Source organism: Lissotriton vulgaris, unplaced genomic scaffold, assembly GCF_964263255.1.
Source record: "Lissotriton vulgaris unplaced genomic scaffold, aLisVul1.2 SCAFFOLD_313, whole genome shotgun sequence".
NCBI lineage: Eukaryota > Metazoa > Chordata > Amphibia > Caudata > Salamandridae > Lissotriton > Lissotriton vulgaris.
The window spans coordinates 773,261-795,061 of NW_028242526.1; the positions used below are offsets into that span (position 1 = coordinate 773,261).

The 21,801-nt window shown below is 49.0% G+C and overlaps 1 long non-coding RNA gene across 1 annotated transcript in view; it reads right to left on the reverse strand.

Annotated features, from left to right (window-relative positions):
* Positions 1–21,801, reverse strand: part of LOC147668930 (uncharacterized) — a 62,227-nt gene that overhangs the window by 34,844 nt on the left and 5,582 nt on the right. Inside the window, exon 2 of the long non-coding RNA XR_015303776.1 lies at positions 3,768–3,812. This is a non-coding gene — a long non-coding RNA (uncharacterized LOC147668930). The remainder of the gene's footprint in view (positions 1–3,767; positions 3,813–21,801) is intronic.

The window sequence follows — 21,801 nt, forward strand, 5'->3', positions numbered from 1 at the left end:
CAGTTGCCCCGGATACACCCTCAGGGCCAGAGAGGGGGGGCAGGAAGTGGGTTAGTAGTTGAGGGGCTCAGCTGGAAATCTGTTTGCAGCCTGGGTTGGGAGGGTGGCGAGTGTTGTTGCATTGCCTAATAACATCCGCACACTTGGTTGTGAAACGGCTCACAACAGTATATGGTTACGGCTCAGACACACACGCAATGGCGGGGCTAGGGTGGGGACGTCCTGGTGGCAGGACCCTCTATCTGCCCCCAGTTCTTGTGTTTTTGTGTTCTGCTGCTTGCATGGGTGCTATGGTGCTTTAAACCATACTGCACCCACCATACTGCACTCTGCGCATAGTGTGATGTGCATTTATCAGCAGTAGAGACTTAAAAACAAGCCGTATCAGTCAGGGTAAACGCTCGCCAGGCAGCCGGCACCCGATTTTCACTTTTAACATTAAAATTAAAGCGCGGATGCCGCAATTATACTAAAAGTAAAGAAATAGATGTTTTTTCTGTTTCTTTACTTTTGGTATAATCGTGGCACCAGCGCTCTACTTTTAATGTTAAAAGTAAAGCATGCGTGCCAGGATTATACCCAAAGTGCGCTCATCACAATGCCGAGTTTTCTCTTTTAGAACCGTTCCACTTGGACGGCTGCCATAAAAGGTTTATCTTCTTTATGGGGCCATCTGTTTGGACCCATAAAGATGATAACACACATAAGTCAAGGAAGCCAGTCCAAGTGGGGCGGCTTCAAAAGAGAAAAGAGTATATCACTAATACCTCTTTTCCAATGGCTGGCCACCGTTTAGCATGAATAGTGACGCCAGCCCATGGAAAAGAGGGGCGGGGCTTAACCTCGCTAGTGAAAGTTATTATTATTATTATTATTAACCGGGTTTTGTAGAGCGCAAACAACCCGAAGGCCTCGTAGCGCTAAGTACCGTCATACTAAAAGAAAAGAAAGGATCAGATGAACAGGTGGGTTTTTAAATCCTTCCGGAATTTTAGGAGGCTAGGTTCACTGCGAAGGGAGGTGGGCAGAGAATTCCATTCTTTTGCAGCGTTCCAAGAGAAGGAGCGCCCGCCCCATCTGGTCCGTCTGATTTTATTGACAGTAGCCAGGAAGGCAGTGCTAGATCTTAAGGACCTGTGAGGAAGGTAGGGTTTTGCCAGGGAACAGATCATAGTAGGGGCATTTTTCCACATAGCTTTGTGCATAAAGCAGAGAGACTTAAACAGCACTCTGGCCCTGACCGGAAGCCAATGCAGTTTCCTAAGGGCCATGCTAGCTGAGTCTCGTTTATTCAGGTCTAACAGAAGACGGGCTGCAGCGTTTTGGGTTACCTGTAGCTTTTTGATTGTAAAAGCAGGAGCACCTAAGTATAGGGAATTCCCGTAGTCTAGGCGGGACAGAATGATGGCTTGAACCATTATTCTGCGGGCTTCAAAAGGGAGAAGGGGCAGCACCTTTCTCAGCATACGCATTAGCCCAAAGCATGTAGCAGAGAGAGTAGTAGCTTGCTGCATGAAGCTGAGGTTGGAATCGAGCCAAATGCCTAAGCTCTTTATATGGCATTTTGATTGAGGCATAGGGCCCATACATGGTGGCCAATCTAGCAAAGGTATGGGAATGGTTGTGTTGCCCAACACCATAAGCTCAGTTTTCTCGCCATTTAATTTTAAATGCGAGGTTGCCATCCACTGAGCCACTGCTACCAGGCAGTTACTTAGATTGGATGAGGACGAGACTGCCTGAGTCATAGACACGACTAATTGCATGTCATCGGCGTAGGTTATTATCCAGACCGAAAGAATGGACTATATCAGCCAACGGCTGCATATAAATATTAAAAAGAGTAGGGCTCAACGAAGAGCCCTGAGGTACACCCCGATCCAAGGGCCAGACTTTGGAGTAGGTAGTACCCTCAACTACCCTAAAAGAACGGTTCTCCAGAAATGACTGGAGCCAAAGCATGGCCTTCCCCGAGATTCCCATCTGGTTGAGGCGATGAAGAAGAATGCTGGTGTTAACGGTATCAAAGGCGGCACTGAGGTCAAGCAACATGATTGCTGTAGTACTCTGTAAACATAAAATCTCGCGAGCTTGACTGCGCATGTGCGCAGTTCACCACGAGACCTAAAAAATCAAGTCGAAGAGTGCATTTTGAAACACAACTTTAATGTAAATTTGTGAAAAAGTCATAGGCTCTATGTAGTATCCTGCATATTATACTGTAAGGTGCTTTACCAGCCCTGCTCTGCCAGTGCCGGAGCTCTGACTCATTGGCATGTTGGAGTCTGATGATGCCTCGGGATATTGGGACTGAGGGAGCAGAGCGACAGATGGTCATGGGCTGAGCAGCTGACAGGCAGCTCCTGGTGGGGCTCTGATCTACCACAAATCTTCATGATGTCCTGTACCTCACAACCTGTTATCTTTATGAATAAAGCATCCTGGAATACAACCTTCCTGAGTGGACCTTCATCACTACACTCTAGAGCAACATTCCTCAAACATTCAAGTCCTCTTTTGGTGAGCATAGCAAATGAAACCTGTCACTGCAGAGGAACTGCACCGTGCCTTCTACACCGTCAGCCCTGTGCACTTCCAGCTCTATGCGTTTCCAACAATGTACTATGCCAACGCTGGACACAGCCAGAGCCCCCCTGATACAGCCAGAGGCCCCCCCTGATACAGCCAGAGGCCCCCCCCAGACACAGCCAGAGGCCCCCCAGACACAGCCAGAGGCCCCCCCCCGACACAGCCAGAGGCCCCCCCCCGACACAGCCAGAGGCCCCCCCCCCGACACAGCCAGAGGCCCCCCCCCCGACACAGCCAGAGGCCCCCCCCGACACAGCCAGAGGCCCCCCCCGACACAGCCAGAGGCCCCCCGACACAGCCAGAGGCCCCCCCGACACAGCCAGAGCTGCCCCCGACACAGCCAGAGCCGCCCCCGACACAGCCAGAGCCGCCCCCGACACAGCCAGAGCCCCCTCCGACACAGCCAGAGCCCCCCCCGACACAGCCAGAGCCCCCCCCGACACAGCCAGAGCCCCCCCGACACAGCCAGAGCCCCCCGACACAGCCAGAGCCCCCCCGACACAGCCAGAGCCCCCTCCGACACAGCCAGAGCCCCCCCGACACAGCCAGAGCCCCCCCGACACAGCCACAGCCCCCCCGACACAGCCACAGCCCCCCCGACACAGCCAGACCCCCCCCGACACAGCCAGAGCCCCCCCCCCCCGACACAGCCAGAGCCCCCCCCCCGACACAGCCAGAGCCCCCCCCCCGACACAGCCAGAGCCCCCCCGACACAGCCAGAGCCCCCCCACAGCCCCCCCGACACAGCCAGAGCCCCCGACACAGCCAGACCATTACTGTTGCAGCAGTGCTTGGTGCTCAGTCCGCGTTTCCTCCAGAGAAACTGTAGTTTAGTGAATTTGTTTTGTTAAACCGTTGGTAGTCCTCTCAGCTGCTTTCAAAGGAGTTCTGAGCTAGAAGATTCACGAGCTGTCCTTGCACCAGCAGCTTCTTTGCAGAGTTGAAAGATTAGTCAAGACAGTTCCAGTGACGCAAGTACAGCTCTGGGAGCAAACTTCAAAATATATAAAGACACTACTCAGTTTTTCGAAACTTTGTTTCCGTTGCTCAGACCCCAAATAGCACTCATGGTTCGTATTCAGAGGGTTCTTTTAGAAGAGTCTTAGGTTTAAATAATTAGAACAATAAGCGAAAACTTCCACAATAAGCGAAAACTTACACAATAAGCGAAAACTTGCCTGTGTTGTTGCTCCAGTTGAGAGTAAAGGCGTTGTTGATTCCACCTGCATTAAAAAGAAGAGAAACGTTAATAGTTCTACCAGCAGTAGCAGATATTGATTAGTTAATAGACTGCAAATTAGTTACTTTGAATTGTAATTGCATTCCTACAGGATAGTCACACATTTTGCCCTGTTGTGAAATCACTAGGAGTGAAGGAGGCGGTTCCTATATCTCAACCCCTCTTTTTGTAAATCTTTGGGTATCTTGTGTAGTCTACTTGAAGATTTCACATAGGTTCAATCTCTACATATATTCACACGGGGGACCCTTTTAAGCAGACCCTGGTGGGCTCCCTTATGGAAACTGAGCACATAATGCCTCTTCTCTGGAAGACTGGCCTTTACCCCCGGTGAACACTGCAACGCACTTTCACTCCATATTTCAATCTATGAAATAGTTTCTACATGATCGCAGCTATGGTCGAAACGCTGATCTTGGAAGGGGTAAAGTTCCATCTGCTTCATTTCAACTGTTCGCAAACTCGGGTATGTCCCTACCCCTCTCTTTGAAAGCAGACAGGAAGTAACTCACACACATCTTACCTTAGACAGGGCTACATCTCTCATCCTGTACTCAGTTTTCATTCAGCACCAAACTCACATCAATCCCCATGCAATGAAGCACTTTCACCCTGCACTCAGGCACTTATCAACCTTTATTCTTGCACAGAAAGTACTCACACCATTCTCTCTGCCTCAGACACTTATCAACCTTCATTCTTGGACAGAAAGTACTCACACCATTCTCTCTGCCTCAGACACTTATCAACCTTCATTCTTGGACAGAGTACTCACAGCATTCTCTCTGCCTCAGACACTTATCAACCTTCATTCTTGGACAGAGTACTCACAGCATTCTCTCTGCACTCGACCCTTATCAACCTTCATTCTTGCGCAGAGAGGACTCACACCATTCTCTGCACTCGACACTTATCAACCTTCATTCTTGCACAGAGAGGACTCACACCATTCTCTCTGCGCTCAACCTTCATTCTTGTACAGAGCGGACTCACACCATTCTCTCTGCACTCAACCTTCATTCTTGCACAGAGAGGACTCACACCATGCTCTCTGCAGTCAACTTTCATTCTTGAACAGAGAGGACTCACACCATTCTCTCTGCACTCAACCTTCATTCTTGCACAGAGAGGACTCACACCATGCTCTCTGCACTCAACCTTCATTCTTGCACAGAGAGGACTCACACCATGCTCTCTGCACTCAACCTTCATTCTTGCACAGAGAGGACTCACACCATGCTCTCTGCAGTCAACCTTCATTCTTGCACAGAGAGGACTCACACCATTCTCTCTGCACCTCTCAACCTTCATTCTTGCACAGAGTACTCACACCATTCTCTGCGCTCGACACTTAACCTTCATTCTTGCACAGAGAGGACTCACACCATTCTCTGCACTCGACACTTATCAACCTTCATTCTTGCACAGAGAGGACTCACACCATTCTCTCTGCGCTCAACCTTCATTCTTGTACAGAGCGGACTCACACCATTCTCTCTGCACTCAACCTTCATTCTTGCACAGAGAGGACTCACACCATGCTCTCTGCAGTCAACCTTCATTCTTGCACAGAGAGGACTCACACCATGCTCTCTGCACTCAACCTTCATTCTTGCACAGAGAGGACTCACACCATTCTCTCTGCACTCAACCTTCATTCTTGCACAGAGAGGACTCGCACCATGCTCTCTGCAGTCAACCTTCATTCTTGCACAGAGAGGACTCACACCATGCTCTCTGCAGTCAACCTTCATTCTTGAACAGAGGACTCACACCATTCTCTCTGCACTCAACCTTCATTCTTGCACAGAGAGGACTCACACCATGCTCTCTGCACTCAACCTTCATTCTTGCACAGAGAGGACTCACACCATGCTCTCTGCAGTCAACCTTCATTCTTGCACAGAGAGGACTCACACCATTCTCTCTGCACCTCTCAACCTTCATTCTTGCACAGAGTACTCACACCATTCTCTGCGCTCGACACTTAACCTTCATTCTTGCACAGAGAGGACTCAGACCATTCTCTCTGCACTCATTACTCTGCTCCACCACCTCTGAACGTATTATTTCCCCCCCCAGGCGAAACCTAATGCATTTACCATTGCTTGTTTTTTCAGTGTTGTTGCCCCTTGATATATTCAATGTGTTTGGTGGTGGAACCCAGTTAGAGTCTTGACAGAGCTGGGCATGGGTCTCAACTGCCTCCTTTAGCATCGCCACTGATCAAATGATTTATCGGCCATTTTTCATCCTGCAAACTCTGCCGAAATCCACTTGGGACACATGCAGGAGTGCATGGTTCATTGCACAAATGAGTTGCCATCAATATTTTGGTATCACAGATAGTGCAACTATCAAGGGTTTGAGTGTAATCAGGGCCATAGAAAGCTCCCCTCTCAGACCCACAGGTTTATGGGAGATCTCTAGACAGGAGTGCACTGTTCCAGCTGGTTCCAGGTTCCTTCTCTGGAAATCAATAAAGTTAGGCAAAGTTTGGGATTGCTTACGGGGCTCTGCTGCCGTCTCGCTCTTTTTACAAAGGTTAGAAGCTTTGATGGCAAACGACCATTAAAGAAAGCACCTGGTTTGTTTCTCATGTGTCTGTGTCGGACTGGCCCACAGGGCGACCAGGCAGTGCCGGAGGGCTGGGGACAGGTCACTGCGACCAGGCAGTGCAAAAGGGATGGGGACAGGTCAGTGTGGGGGCAGTGTCTGAGGGCTGGGGACAGGTCATTGCGATGTTACCTGCAGCAAGCTCAAAGCCAAGCTGTCTTCCATCCCTGCCAGAGCACTTCTACAGCTGTCCTTACCAAGTCAGAACTGCCCACTTTGCTAACGTGGGCCACATTTTCAGCCAATTCTCTAATGTGGCCACGCTGAGTGTTGTGCCCGGGACTCCTTTCTGTTCCGGTTCGAGACGCTCTCTGGCTCAGTTTGACCGCATTCGTGGTCTATTCAAGCACAAGAATGGAGATTCTCTTTAAGAACAGCTGAAAGCATGTCAAAGCCACAGGCCTGCGTTCCCTGCATGCACAGGCCACATCAGGACTTGGCACACGAGGCCCAGACACAGAGGAAGGAGTCAGAAAGGGCAGTTCAATGCTAGCACTCGGGGGGGGGGGCTGTGCAAGGATACTTCATGTCAGAACACTAGTGGGGGCCCAAGGACACATCAGCTCATAGCACTCTGAGGGGTGCAAGGACACATCAGCTCATTGCACTCTGAGGAGTGCAAGGACACATCAGCTCATCGCTCTCTAGGGGGGTGGGGTGCAAGGATACATCAGCTCATCGCTCTCTAGGGGGGTGGGGGTGCAAGGATTCATTAGCTCAATAGATGCAGCTGGGAGAGACCACGAAGTGGCCTCTTTAAAGAAGGGGACAACATGAGACACAGCAAGGCTATAGAAAGACTTCTGGGCGCTGTGTCTCTGGGGCATGAACATGACACTCGGAGGCGCTACTGACAGACTTCTGGGCGCTGTGTCCCTGAGGCATCAACATGACACCCTAAGAGGCGCTACTCACGGACTTCTGGGTGCTGTGTCCCTGAGGCATGAACACTGACCCTCAGAGGCGCTACTGATGGACTTCTGGGCGCTGTGTCCCTGAGGCGTAAACATGACCCCCTCAGAGGCACTACTGACTGACTTCTGGGCGCTGTGTCCTTGAGGCATGAACATTGTAGGAGTAGGGTCTGCTTCCTATGGTCACCCCCACTTTTGCTGTGATTTTCTGGTTTTTCGACTTTAGTGTGGCTGTGGGCCTGCTAATCAGACCCACAGCCCAGCTGTTCTCTCTCTAAATTGATACCATGTATTTTAGGTACATACCAGATTGGGTATTGGGTCACATTTGTGAGCCCCTGTATAGTGTACCATAGGTACCCAGGGCATAGGTGTATCCAAGGCCTACCAGGGGCTGCAGCATGTATTATGCCAGCCCTGGCTGGCCCTCCAAACTGACACCACAGGCTGATCACTCAGCTTGGGTAAGGTGGTGTAATCACCCCTTACTTAGATATAGTAAATCTATATCTACCTTATATATAGACACATAGTAACCTATAAGTCACTCCTATGGCAGGCCTTAACAATCCTGGAGGCAGAGTGTTGGTTTTGTGTGAGGGTGCCATAGCAAGAGCTGAGCCCCTCTGCAGCTTTCGGAACCATCTCCTTAGATCTGTTCTATTATATAGCCATACCATATGCTCTTAAGTGCATTATAATCCTCGCGGTTAATGCTAACTTTAGTTTGGCTTTATCAAAACATGTGTAAGGTGACAAACACTTTGGAATACTACCCCCCCCCCCGCCAGTCCTGGCGGCGGGGGTAGCATTCCACCCTTCTAGAGGGAGAAGACGTGTAGTTACTGCTTTACCCGATTAAAGTTAAACAGAGCTTCAGCATCACAAATTGGATGCTGCTTCCATAGACACGAGTAACCTCCTGCTGCTGGGGGAAACTCCAGCAAAGAGCCTGGACAATAGGTTTCCTGTCGAGGGAGGTGCTAGCACCTCCCGAGACAGCCTGTAGTGTATTGGGGCAGGGTGGGTTGAATGGAAAGATGCTTTTCCAGACATTGCCGGGGGCACACAAGGTGCTCCATGCATAGCCCGGTTCAAACCAGTTGCTGGGGCACTCCAGCACTGCTCTGACGCAAAACTGGACAAAGGGAAAGGGGTGTAACCACCCCCTTCCCAGGTCCACCCATAGGAGGGACCTAGCAGGTAATCCAGCCCTTTAGTTTAGTATAAAGATAGGAGCTGTGTCCCCAGGACTTTAGATTATCCTGGAATGAAACTGATACAGAACTCTTGGACCTTCGACGTTCTATTTCGACGAGAAGACTGAAGACATCTCCCTTGTGGTCAAAGAGTGACCACCCTGTGCAAACAGGCACCACCAGGAACTTGCCGGTCTGCTTTGTCGACGCTCCTGCCAGAATCCGAAGACTCAGCGACACAGGAACTGGACTTCCAGACTTCCCTGACTCAGATCCACATCCACAGTAAAGCTGAGACCAGTGGTTGACACGAGAGATGTGGGACCGGACACCCTGGACATCCTGCATTTTGCTAACTGCATTGACTCCTGAGGTAACTTGAAGTTGTGCATTGGGGTACGAGAAGCCCCAGACCAGATCACAGTTTGCTCCAAACTCACCCCTTTACGAGTGTCACGTGGGGCTGCTCCTGCATTTCAGCTTGACACGTCTTTCCAGTTGCTAGCCCGCTGGCTAGTTTGCCCTCTGAAGACTTTCTATTGAATTTACAACACTGGCATGGTTGCTGCAGGCTTGCTCCAGCTTTCCTCCAAAGGAGAAGCGCCCAAGACCGTGCTGGTCTGACTCGAAGCCAATATTCACTTCCTGCATGGGTTGCGTTTGCCAAAGCTTGTTGTGTCCAATCTGGATACCGATGCCGCAGTCAACTAGACTTTTTGTGGGACAGTTCGAATCCAGCTCCTGGTCATCGTCAACACCTCCTGGTCCTCGTGGCTGCAGAGACAAGCTTTACCTCTTCACCTGAAATCTCCTCTACAATGCCTGGTTCCTTTCTGGTTCCTTCCGGGTCACTGGCTAGTGACCCAGACTCTGCCCTCTCTGCTTTCAGGTTCTTCAGTTTCTCGATCCACCTGGACACTTTTCCTCTGGTAGCCTGCAGCACTTCTTTGCAGATTTCCATATAAAACATTGACAAAACTAGACATCAAAAAGCACCTATGCACCCGGCTTCCCTGGGTGAGGTAACACGAGTACTCCGGTGCTCCCGTGGGTCTTGACTCTTGAAGTGTCCTAGTCTAAAGGGGTTTTGTCGTAGTCCATCCGGAAGTGCCCTAAAACTGTAACTTTGTAACTTTTACGTTCCCATTTGTCAATGGCAACTCGCGATTGTTTAGACACTGGATGTGTCTCCCGTTGGTCTCCTACCTCCTATCCTTTGGTTGTCTAGTGTAGCCCCAGCGATTCTCTAGGCCCTAGGCCTGCTCACTATTTATCGTGGTTCTTATACCCCTATTTTAGTATATGGTTTGTGAGGCCTCTAGGGCATTACTGTAAATTGTGCAACTTATCCTATGCTAATTAAGTAACTTGTGATGTACTTTTACCTCTAACCTCAAAGAGTGCAGAGGGGTTGTGTTAGAAATAAATACATATATATTTGATATATACCTCGTGTGGTGTCCTTTCATTTGTTATTCAAGGGATTATAATTGGTAAAAAACAGCTTCACATGCTATTTGGAGTTTAGCCAAGACTGCATGCGAGCTCTGCCATATTTATAAATAATGTTGCCATAACTGAAATGCTGCAAGCTCCCAAGAAGGCCGGTGGGGTCTATCGAATCTGGATCACACAATTCGCGGCAGTCTATTTTGCGAGCGCCAGCTGTCATATGCCCATTGCACAAGTTCATTCATGCCCCCTCTTGTGGCCCGGCCATGGCATGAGAGAGACTCAAGTCTCGCCTGTACTCTCTCAGATGCCCCCGCCGCTTCTGCCTAGTTCCTCCTGACGTCACATGACTGCACTCTACGCCGGCACATCCGGACTATTGAACCCGGCCTCCATGGTGCCACACCGGTGATTGACAGCTGCAGTATCGACTGCTTAGAGGGCAGCCCCCCCCTGTGTGTGCGTTAGACCTGGCACCTTGGCGTGAGTCTCCCTTCCACTTTTTGCTGATGTGCCTCAGATGTTTTGCTGGTGTTAGCTGCTCAGGGCACTGCGCCACAGCCAATCCGTGCAGCAGTGCAAGTGCTCCCAATATAAAGTGTACCTGTAATTGATCTCCATGATTGGCTCATTGGATTTACTGTCAGTCCCCAGTAAAGTGCACCAGGAGTGCCAGGGCTTGTAAATACCAATACTGCTAGTGGGCCTGCAGCGCTGGTTGCGCCACCCACAGAAGCAGCCTTTTTAAAATGTGTGCAGTCTGGTACGGTCATGCACACACTTGCCAGCCCCTAAACCTTCCCTTTACTTCATATTAGTCACCACTATGGTAGGCCCAAGGGCAGGGTGCACTGTAAGTGTAAGGTAGGACAAGCCCTGATGTGTATGGCATGTCCTTATAGTGAATTACTGCCAAATTCGTATTTCACTATTGTAAGGCTACCTGTTCTCTTAGGCCGAGATGGGCTGCTGGAATTATTACACTCTATAATCCCAGCAGGCCCAGGGAACATGGTAGAAAGTCAAGTTTAATATGCCTGAACTCAGAATAATATACTTCTTTTAGTAAAGTTTATTTTAATATCCTGTGTTTGCAAATGCTACTTTTAGAAAGTTCGTGTTAGCATTTGCTTGCCTAACCATTTCAGCCTGCCTCTGCTTGGATGTGTATCTGACTGTCTGGGATATGTGAGTGACAGGGCTGGGGGATGACAGGTGGTGAATGCCAGGATTACACCTTAGTGGGAGGTGGGAGTGCCCGTGGACTCTGAATAGGGCTGTGCTCTGCCATCACAATGCTGGCTCCGCCCCTGGGGAGTGACTGATGACTCAGCCGACACCTGGCCCAGGGAGGGAGAAGCACTGTCAACAAGGTACTCCTGGCTGCCCCTGTCCTTACAATGCTGGCTCGACCTCCTGTGGAGCGTCTGATGTGCCTGCCCCTCGCACTGAAAGAAGACACCAGAGTACACCCAACAAAGTGCTCAGAGACTGAAAGAAGTTATGCAGAGGCCCCCCTGGCCTGTAAGAACAAAGAAAATGCTGTATAAAAGTAGGAGCCCTGCTCCTTGTAAATCCGATCCTGTTGACGCCAAGAAGAAACTCTGCCTGAAGAGAAGGGCCTGGAAAAAGCTGCATGGAGAAGTATTGTCTCTAATCCTGAGAGACTGGCCTGTGGTGGGTGCCTTGCTGCAGAAGGAGAGAGGAAGGAAAAGACTAAGACTTTTTGAACTACTTGTGCATTAGACAATCTCCAAGGGCTTGCTGTGGAACTTGCCCCCTGAACTGTGCCCCAGGAACAGTGGGCGCTACTCCTCCTGGAAAGAGAAGCTGCCGGGCGGGCCCCAGCTGACATCGCAAAGACCAGCCTCGCTGGCCCAAGCAACGTACCTGTCGCCTGCCTAACTGCAGAACTCCACAGAAGAAGAAGTTGCCCTGAAGCCCCAGCGCAACCGTTCGTAAACTGCAGCGGCACGGGGAGAGAAGGAATACACGCTGAGCGTAGAGAGGCTTTGTTCGCGTCTCACACTGCTGCCCGGGGCCCTGCCCCCTCTTGCCAGACCAGGAGCCCTTCGCCGAAAGACCTGACCCTCAATGCAACGCTGCCCTCCTGAGCCGAGCCGTAGCTCGAATCTACAGAGGAAGACACCGCGACGTGGGACCTGGAATCGACCCCGGCATTGTCCGCCCCGGAACCCCCCTCTCAAGTACTCTAGGGTACTGTTTTGCTATTGAGGTCCGCCGCCCTCTGGACACGGAGTCCGCGAGGCGCGCACCCCTCGTCCCCTGTTGGCCCCCCGCTTTGTGCGCTCTGACCTGTGAGACTCCGTGAAGCCATCCCGCAGCTCAGTTCGAGTCGTACAGCCACCCGAACGCCTCGTACTCTCACCGCGCGTTACGCGTGACACACGACACACGCGAGAGTTCGCAAGGCCCTTTTGCCGGTGGTATTACGGGACACCTCTCAGCCCTACGAGGTGCACTAACTCTCCCAAAGGGAGTCGGTACGCTGCAAACCATGCCCAAGTCCTTGAGCGGCCACTTCTAAAAGATTGCCACACTTGACTGTCCGCTTTTTGAAGTTTCCAGACTCTGTGCTCATCATCCTAGTTAAGTTGATCAAGCCTGGAGTGTGCACTGAGAATTGTGCGCTTGTGGCTGGGAGGCCGGTACTTCTCATTCCGGCCATTGTAGTGTACGCCGCGCACACCTGCTCACGTGAAAGGCGCGAGGGTTGATTGGGCCTTGAATTAGGAACCGAAAGAAGCGCACAGAAGCGCTAGGGAGCAATGTACTCTCCTGGAACTGGGTAGAAGGACCCAAAGATTGCCTTCAAGAACTGTGGCACCCCTTTTGAAGTGTAAGAACTATTTTTTTTTTTTCAAAACCAATTTTATTGAGCAGAAGATTATCAAGAATGTGGTATCTTCACATACCAAGATCCCCACAACAGCATCAATGCAACAGTGATATACTCGTCAATCCATGAATTAAATGATGAAGCTCAGCTTTAAAGACGTCCTAACTGCCCACCCCAACCCCAACTACTCCCCCACCCCTACCCAACACCCCCCCCCCACCACACATGTACAGAGGCAACATAGAGACGGTATACATAGAAGGATCAGGTATGTTGCAACCAGGGCTTTGCCATTCGGGCCAGAAATGTCACTGCGATCAAATGTCCTCCTCCTGTTCCGCCGGGGGTTCCAAGGACAGGCCGCGGTAGTCGGCCCACCGCTTCCAGATTTTGAAATGTTTGCGCGGGCAACCCCGCGCCTCAAAGACTGGTTTCTCAAGGCCCATGAAGTAGTCCAGCCCAGCCTTCCATGCAGACAGGGGGGGAGCCCTTACAGATTTCCAAGCACGAGCCAGGTCACGCTTGGCCACAACCAGGCCCAGGAGCAACAGGTGGCGCTTATAAACATTACCCCCAACCCCTTCCATAACGTGCAGCAGGCCTAATCGGTGGGTACGAGGAAGATCCCATCCCAGGACCTCAGCCAGGCAACTCCATACTCCCCTCCAGAATCCAGCCAGGCGACCACACGACCACACTGTATGCAGCAGGGAGCCAGGCACCTCCCCACAACGCAGGCACTCCGAGGACGCAATCAAACCAGCCTTCCACAGGCGTTCACGCGTGTAATAGGCACGATGCAGGTATTTGAATTGTATCAGGCGGAGCCGAACCGCAACAGCGGTGCCACGTGGGGACTCCAGTGCCTCCCTCCAATCATCCTCGTCCAGGGCGCCCACATCCACCTCCCACGCCTCCCGAAGGGAGCTGAGAGTGGAGGAGCAGTGCGTAACAAGGGACTGATAGATCTTAGAAACCTTCTTGTCTCCCAAGTCACCCATAAATACTTTCGCCTCAATGGGGCTGAACTCGGGCAGGGAGTCGAGGCCGGCGATACTCGGGGCTAGGGCATGCCTCAGCTGGAGGTAGCGGAAGAACTGGGAATGAGCCATCTGGAACTCCACACGGAGGTCCTCAAAGGACTTGAGGGTGGTGCCCGATACGACCTGGCCCAGTTGTGTAATTCCAATAGCCTCCCAGCCCTCAAACCCGGCCAAAGCCGCCAATTCCGGGAGCATGCCATTGTGCCAATACGGCGTTTCGGCTGTCAGTTTGCCCCACCAACCCATACGGCGCAGAGACTGCCGCCACACGGAAAAGACCACTTTAGTTACCGATGGCAACCCACGGCGTATACGAGCTGAATAAAGAATGGTGTGAAGCGTACGATCTCCCATAAGGTGTCTCTCTAGGGCATAGGCCGGATCGCTCCTATCTCCATACCACCAGTCATTGAGGACAAGGAGGTGCGACGCCTGATAGTAGGAGAGGAGGTCGGACGTGGCCAAGCCCCCACAGTATGTGGACAGGAAGCACGTTCTCAGGGCCACCCTGGCCGCTGTAAGAACTATTTTTAAAGCTGAACAAGAACTGTGGCAACCTGAACAAGCAACTGGAACCATTTTGAACTGTACAAAGACTGTATTTACAAGCCTGCTTTAAATCTATGTAAAGGAGATATATTTTTACAAGAATACAGTCTGGTGTCATTGTGTGGTGGGTTGGTGGTTAGTGTGTGTGATACTGCAAATGTTTAACCCTATGTGCTCTAAAGATTAGCCTTGACTGCTTGTGCCACACTACCTAGAGGGTAAGCAAGGGTTATTTTTAGAGGGTAATCCTTCGCCCTGACTTAGAGAAGAGGGTCCCTGCTTGTCGCAAGTACATACCTGTGCCAACCAGAGAGCCCCAATTCTAACATTGGACGCAGCGGTAAGGATCACGAATTTACATTTGCAGTGTCCATGCAGTGATTATTGACCATTGCATAGTGATACAATCCAGTAACTTAGCCACAGACTTTTTAATTTTTTTCTTTGCTGGAAGAAGATCCCTTTTGTTTGAAGCCATGCCTGGCACAAACAGCGTGGAGAGGGCAATATCTGTAGCCTCTGAGGTGTTGGAGATAGAATGGGATGCGTCAAAGTTGGATGACTATACAAAAAAAGAACTGACGTTCTTTTGCAAAAAATTCAAGGTTCCACGTACAGGGTGCAAGAACAAGGAGGATTACTACAAGGCCCTGAAAGCCTGGATCAGGCCCGGACTGGGAACTCAAAGCAGCCCTGGCAAATTGTCAGACCAGCCCCTGTCCGGCGCGTTGCGTGCGAGCGAGCTTGATTACTACTAGGGAATTTGGGGGGGAAATTTTGGGAAAAAACCCACCAAAATGGTGCATTTTACAGCACATTTTTAATTACATATTTAATTGTATCAACTTTTAAAGCACAGTAAATAGTAGGTGATGACCTTAAAGAGCACCAGGTTACCCACCCAGTCATACGTACCCAGAGACATTCTTACAGAGAACACCAAAAATAGACACAAGGAGTGAATCAGAGAGAACAAAGTAAAAGTGAGACCAGCCCCCATATGGTGTGTAGCGAGCAAGCGCAGTGAGCAACCACTACTAGGGGGAGTCTGGGGGGTTTTCGCCCCCAAGAAAATGTTGGGGACAGAAAGGCCAAAACAATGCATTTTCACCCATTTTTCATTACATATTAGATTGTATTAACTTTTAAAGCATACTAAATGATCACCTTATGGAGCACCAGGATACCCAGTCATAAATCACAGACATTCCTACAGAGAACGCTAAAAAATGAAATGTCGAGCACAAAATGTATTATTAATATAAAATAGTATAAAGACATTTAAAAAAACACTTAACTTCAAACAACTGTGCAAAGGTTCAGAGGATAAAATGTTCAAGACAATGTGCAAACATTACATGATTTTTATATCCTGAGGGCAGAAACTGTGGCAATGTCACACAAGAGCATCTTATAACTAGCACCTAGGGCACAGAGGCCAGAAGTACTGGAAACATCACACCCAGGCCTGGTCACACCGGGCCAGAAAACATGGAAACGTTACACATATGCACCCAGACCAGTAAGCATGGAAATATCAAACATAGGCACCCCGGCCAGAAAGCATGGAAACGTCACACATAAGTTACCAGAAAGCATGGAAATGTCTAACACGGCCCCTGGCCAGAAAGAATGAAAAATTCACACAAAGGCACCCAGACAAGTGGCACTGGGACACTTTTCAGAGTGTGGGTGCTGCCTGCAATGTTGCCTGTACATCACTAAAGTCATGGGATTGTGAAACATTCTAGAATCACACACAGAACAAGGGTAGCAATTGAATCTCACCTATTCTGGGGCATATAAAACTTAAAAGTATATGCCAAACCGTTTAAATACACTGTACCCTGCTTTATGGACAGGGCTTGCACTAGTCGTGACATGTAAATAAGCACCTGCGTGGGTCAAGGGTTTAAAGTGCAGGGGCCCAGTCTTTAACCCCTTTGAAAAGGAGTACAAATAGTAAACTCTGACATGAAGAAGGCAGAGCCGGCTTTAGCGCTGGTGGCGCCAGGGGCAACAGTCTTTTTTGGCACTCCCCATCATCTCCTTCTCCGAGGAATCCCTTGCCAACACCCTCCAACAGTGCCCTTCTTCTCTGCATAGCCATTTCATTTGTTTTTCATAGCGCGTAGAAATAGGTGTAGAAATCACTTATCACCCACACTGGTAGGCAGTACATTTTAAGAATGAATTCTGGAGAAGCACAAACTCAGGATTAAAAAGGTACCTCAGTGGTTGGGGTTGGCTTTAATATTAAGAATATATTTCTACCCAAACAAACATTTTTTAGCAGCATTTGGATAATGAGAAACTGGGGAAAAAATAATGTTCTAACCTATAGCATGCAGTTTGCCTGCAGCTCTTTGATGACAGTTTATTGGTCATTGCGTTATATTAGGAACTGCTGGTTACAAAAACATGTCTGTGGCAAAAGCAGTAACCCACTGAGCTACGCACATAAAATACAGTTATGTGATTTGCATGGTACATGTTCTTTGCAGCAGACTTATTAACCCTTTGTGCTACTTTATGTTGAGTCAAAACTGTCACTAGCCACTAGCCCAAACTCTGATCTCTCTAGCAGGAACATTAACCACCAGAGTTAACTTGCCATTTTTATTGTTGCCTGAAAACTGCTGGACACACTACCCACAAGGTACTTTGCAGCAGGTGCTATTAAACCCAGAAGTTATTTCTCCACACAACGCCCCCCAGGTCAGCACCAGGTGCGGCTGCACCAGTCAGTCCTCCCTAAAGAGGTTGGTACCTGCCTGATTGTCTGGTAATTGAACTTTTATTATTTATTTATTTCTCTTTGAGGTTTTATATAGTGCTGGCTGGACCAGAAGTATCAGAGCGCTTTACATGAGTATAAAATAATTGCAGTCACAGGAACCAAAAATCAGCAAACAATCAACAGCATTGAAATATAGCAGATTACAACATTTTTAACGATTTGTAACTATACAAAAACAGGTAAGAGATGAGGAGCAATTTACAATACTAAGAGGAATGATAGGACGAGGAGTTAGGGTTTTGAAGGAGGTGCACTTACCTGCAGAAAGGGAAAGCAAATGAATCCCCAGATGATGAGTATAGCCGGTCGCACTCGTATATTTAATGCGGCATAACTATGCAATTGATGTGAACCACGGGTTCCTACGGTGCACGTGCACATCAATTGCATCATTATGCGAGTGCGAGGACAACAATCTGGTGCCTGGTGTGTGAGGGATGATTTGACATCTTTAACACTTCGGATCAGAATATCGGATTCGGTCAGTTATATATGTACGGGTAAATACGGTGAGCACTGGAAAGATGTCAGAGTCTCCGAGGAGAGACACGTAGTATTGCTGCTAACAGTTACCTCGATCATGAAAGTTACATTTAGTTATTTATAAAGTTTTATATAGCGTGAACTTGAACCCGAAGGATATCAGAGCGCTTTACAATTTGAGGCAAAGGTAACAAATCAGAACATTAGTCTAACATGGGGGAATCTAATGGGCATTGAGATGTTTACTCTTCTCAAAATCGGAATGGTTGTTTGTTGGAAATGGGGGTCTCTAGTTGGCAGTGGCTGGCCATTGTCCAAGTGGGGACCATTCTTCCTAAGTCAGAGTAAGGGGGCTACAGCCTTTGATAACACCTGCTCAACCCTGTGGTAACGTAGCACGAGCAGCTAAGCTTATCTCAGAGGCAGCGTGTGAAGCATTTATGATCATACACAGTGAAGGACACTACAAAGGACACCACACAAGTAGTTATAAAAGATGCGTATCTTTATGCATAGACTTAACACAAGAGACACTCTAAAAGGACTAAAACTGGTGCAAATGTCTGTGGCGGCGGACTCATGATTACAATAAAATTATGAAAACATTACACCTAGCAATCAGAACCAACCCAGCACACAAAGCCTGTACTATTAGTAATACTTAGAGCTCCCTTTGCCAAGGATTAACTCCAGCTAAAGTATTTCAAAATTACAATGCACAGAACTCCATCACTCTAAGCCCTTCTCTACCTGGTATTTTCTTGCTGGAGCTTCAATTGAAATAACTAAGTGAGGTAACAAGAAAAATCCGCAGTATAAAATGGACTGGCAAATAAAATTAGTCAAATAAAAGGTTGATCCATGATGGTGGTTCACGTTAACTAAAACAAGCAATAGAAATAATAATGTTAAAAAAGAGCCACGTATCTACATGTACAGTAAACAACTGAGGACCACCAAAAGAAACCCCTTTGTATGTTCCTGTGTGAGACACTGCCATTCATATTGTTACTCCCTGGTGTTGGATCTGGTTTTGCATGATGGTTTCATATGCTAATACAGATTGAGCCAACCATAAGACCTCATACTAATGGCCCAATACGATCAGTGTTATTTCCACACCCTGCATTCACCAATGCAGCTGGGCGCATATTTACCGGAATTAGTATTAATAGAATTAGGAACAGCAAAAATAAAGTAGGAACCTAAAAAAGACAGGAATATAACTGCACCAAAAGAAGGTCACAAAATAAGGAACTTTCAAATTCAGAAACACACAGCTCAGAGCCCAGTCGGTCCTATAGCAGAGTAAATGCGCCCAAGGCCTTCACAAGTCGGAACTATATTGGGGGCAGACATCCAAGCCTTAAACAACGCACATGGTGCCCCTAACTTGGACACAAGCACATGTATAGCACAAGCGGAAGGGCATAAAGCCAACACATCATCAAGTTATGTTCAGCTTTGAACCTCTTTATCCTTAGTCATTGGTATTTTTTTAGCTCAAGATCCGACCCAACTAACAGCAAAGGTCAGCTTAAGTGTCTTGTAATGCAGGATCATACAGTGATGGAGTTCCTGGAAACAAAAGCAAACATGTCAAGCGCAGAAGCAAATGAACCAACAGATTGACAGAACCGAGATCAGTTCGAGCTCTTTCTAGTTCACCAGTGAAGGACAAGTTCCTCTTTGAGACTAAACCTTCCCTAAACCCAATGAAACTGCCCGTGCCTGAGGTGGTCCCAAGAAGCCCCCTCGAAGGATAAAGGAGATGAGGCGAGGATGGATCCATGGCCTGGAAATAGTAGCTGAAGCCGAGTACCGGCAGCACACGGGGCCGCTTCTAGCCACCATGGAGGCAATGTCTGGAGATCAGATGTCCATGATGGGACAGGCAGGAAGTACAGGCTGGCCGCGTCTCTGGCGATCAGATGTCCATGATGGGACAGGCAGGAAGTACACGCTGACCGCTCGTGGCCTCCTTAATATCCTGGCAGAGGAGTACCCATAGATGGCACAGACCAAAAACTACAAGCAGCCAATGAGCTGAGCCAGAGAGCCCAAAAGCAGCCAATGAGCTGAGCCAGAGAGCCCAAAAGCAGCCAATGAGCTGAGCCAGAGAGCCCAAAAGCAGCCAATGAGCTGAGCCAGAGAGCCCAAAAGCAGCCAATGAGCTGAGCCAGAGAGCCCAAAAGCAGTCAATGAGCTGAGCCAGAGAGCCCAAAAGCAGCCAATGAGCTGAGCCAGAGAGCCCAAAAGCAGCCAATGAGCTGAGCCAGAGAGCCCAAAAGCAGCCAATGGGCTGAGCCAGAGAGCCCAAAAGCAGCCAATGAGCTGAGCCAGAGAGCCCAAAAGCAGCCAATGAGCTGAGCCAGAGAGCCCAAAACCCAACTCCATCCAACAAGCTCCCGCCGACAAGGTCTGTGTCAATGTGTAAGGTCTCCATCCTGACAATATCCTGCAGGAAGTAATACCACGATCCATCAGACCCCAGGAGGGTCCTGACTCTAGGCCGGGTCTTTATTCTTTCCTCACCTGAATTCATCTCTTTTCCAGTTGTTCCCGCTGCCCCTGGCCGTGACGCACGACGACGAGGGGCGCGCGTAGGGGGCGCGGGGCGGGCGGCGAGCGCGTAACGCGTCACTACTACGGCGAGGGCTTGCCAAATGTCCTCCCAGGGCCGCCATTGGTTGCGGCCGCGCTACCACTGGATTGACGGCACTAGAGGACCACTAGTGTGGGCGAGGCTAGCAGGAGGGGGCGGCCCAACAACGGTCATGTTCTAGTCAGTATTTAACTTCGAACCCGACCGAGTCCGACAGCAATTGCGCAGCAAGTGTGTGTTTTTACAGACAGTAGTATTTATTTATAATGCCCAGATAATGACTCTGTGTATGCAGTGCTTAGTGTTAACTTTAGTGGTATTGCCGAATTGGTCCAGTCCTGACAGTCAGTGCCCCCCCTCCCCCCTAGCTAAAGACATACAAGTGTTATGGCAGTGGTTTGCCTGTATAATTGTGCCCCCTTGATCATCACAGGGCCTCTCTGGTGACGTCACTCATCCATCGGGTCTGGTGGGGTCAGTGGGTCACGACTTGTTGTTGTGGCCAGGTGGAACTCCAGGGAGGGGATGATGTGGGGGGGGGTGCAGTGGCCAGGACAGTGGAACAAAACTTCAATCGCCCCCCTGCAAAGCGCTCCTCAGGCTCTCACACTCAGAAACTGGCCTGGACTGGCCATACCATAACATAACATGGGACCCAGCCCGTTTCATAACGAAGGAACTCATATCCCTTCCTTATGTTTAGAGAGATAACTCTAATCACTAGTGTATGCGTAGACCTTTGTACTCTCTACCATTCCTATGTGACTCTTAGCGTATATCCATTCATATCCCTTCCATATGTATATAGAGATAACTCTAATCACTAGTATATGCGTAGACCTTTGTACTCTCTACCATTCCTATGTGAATCTTAGAGTATATCCATTTGTATCCCTCCCCTATGTTTATAGAGATAACTCTAATCACTAGTATATGCGTAGACCTTTGTACTCTCTACCATTCCTATGTGACTCTTACAGTATATCCATTCGTATCCCTTCCCTATGTATATAGAGATAACTCTAATCACTAGTATATGCGTAGACCTTTGTACTCTACCATTCCTGTGTGACTCTTACAGTATATACATTCGTATCCCTTCCCTATGTATATAGAGATAACTCTAATCACTAGTATATGCGTAGACCTTTGTACTCTACCATTCCTGTGTGACTCTTACAGTATATCCATTCGTATCCCTTTCCCTATGTATATAGAGATAACTCTAATCACTAGTATATGCGTAGACCTTTGTACTCTACCATTCCTGTGTGACTCTTACAGTATATCCATTCGTATCCCTTCCCTATGTATATAGAGATAACTCTAATCACTAGTGTATGCGTAGACCTTTGTACTCTCTTCCATTCCTATGTGACTCTTACAGTATATCCATTCGTATCCCTTCCCTATGTATATAGAGATAACTCTAATCACTAGTATATGCGTAG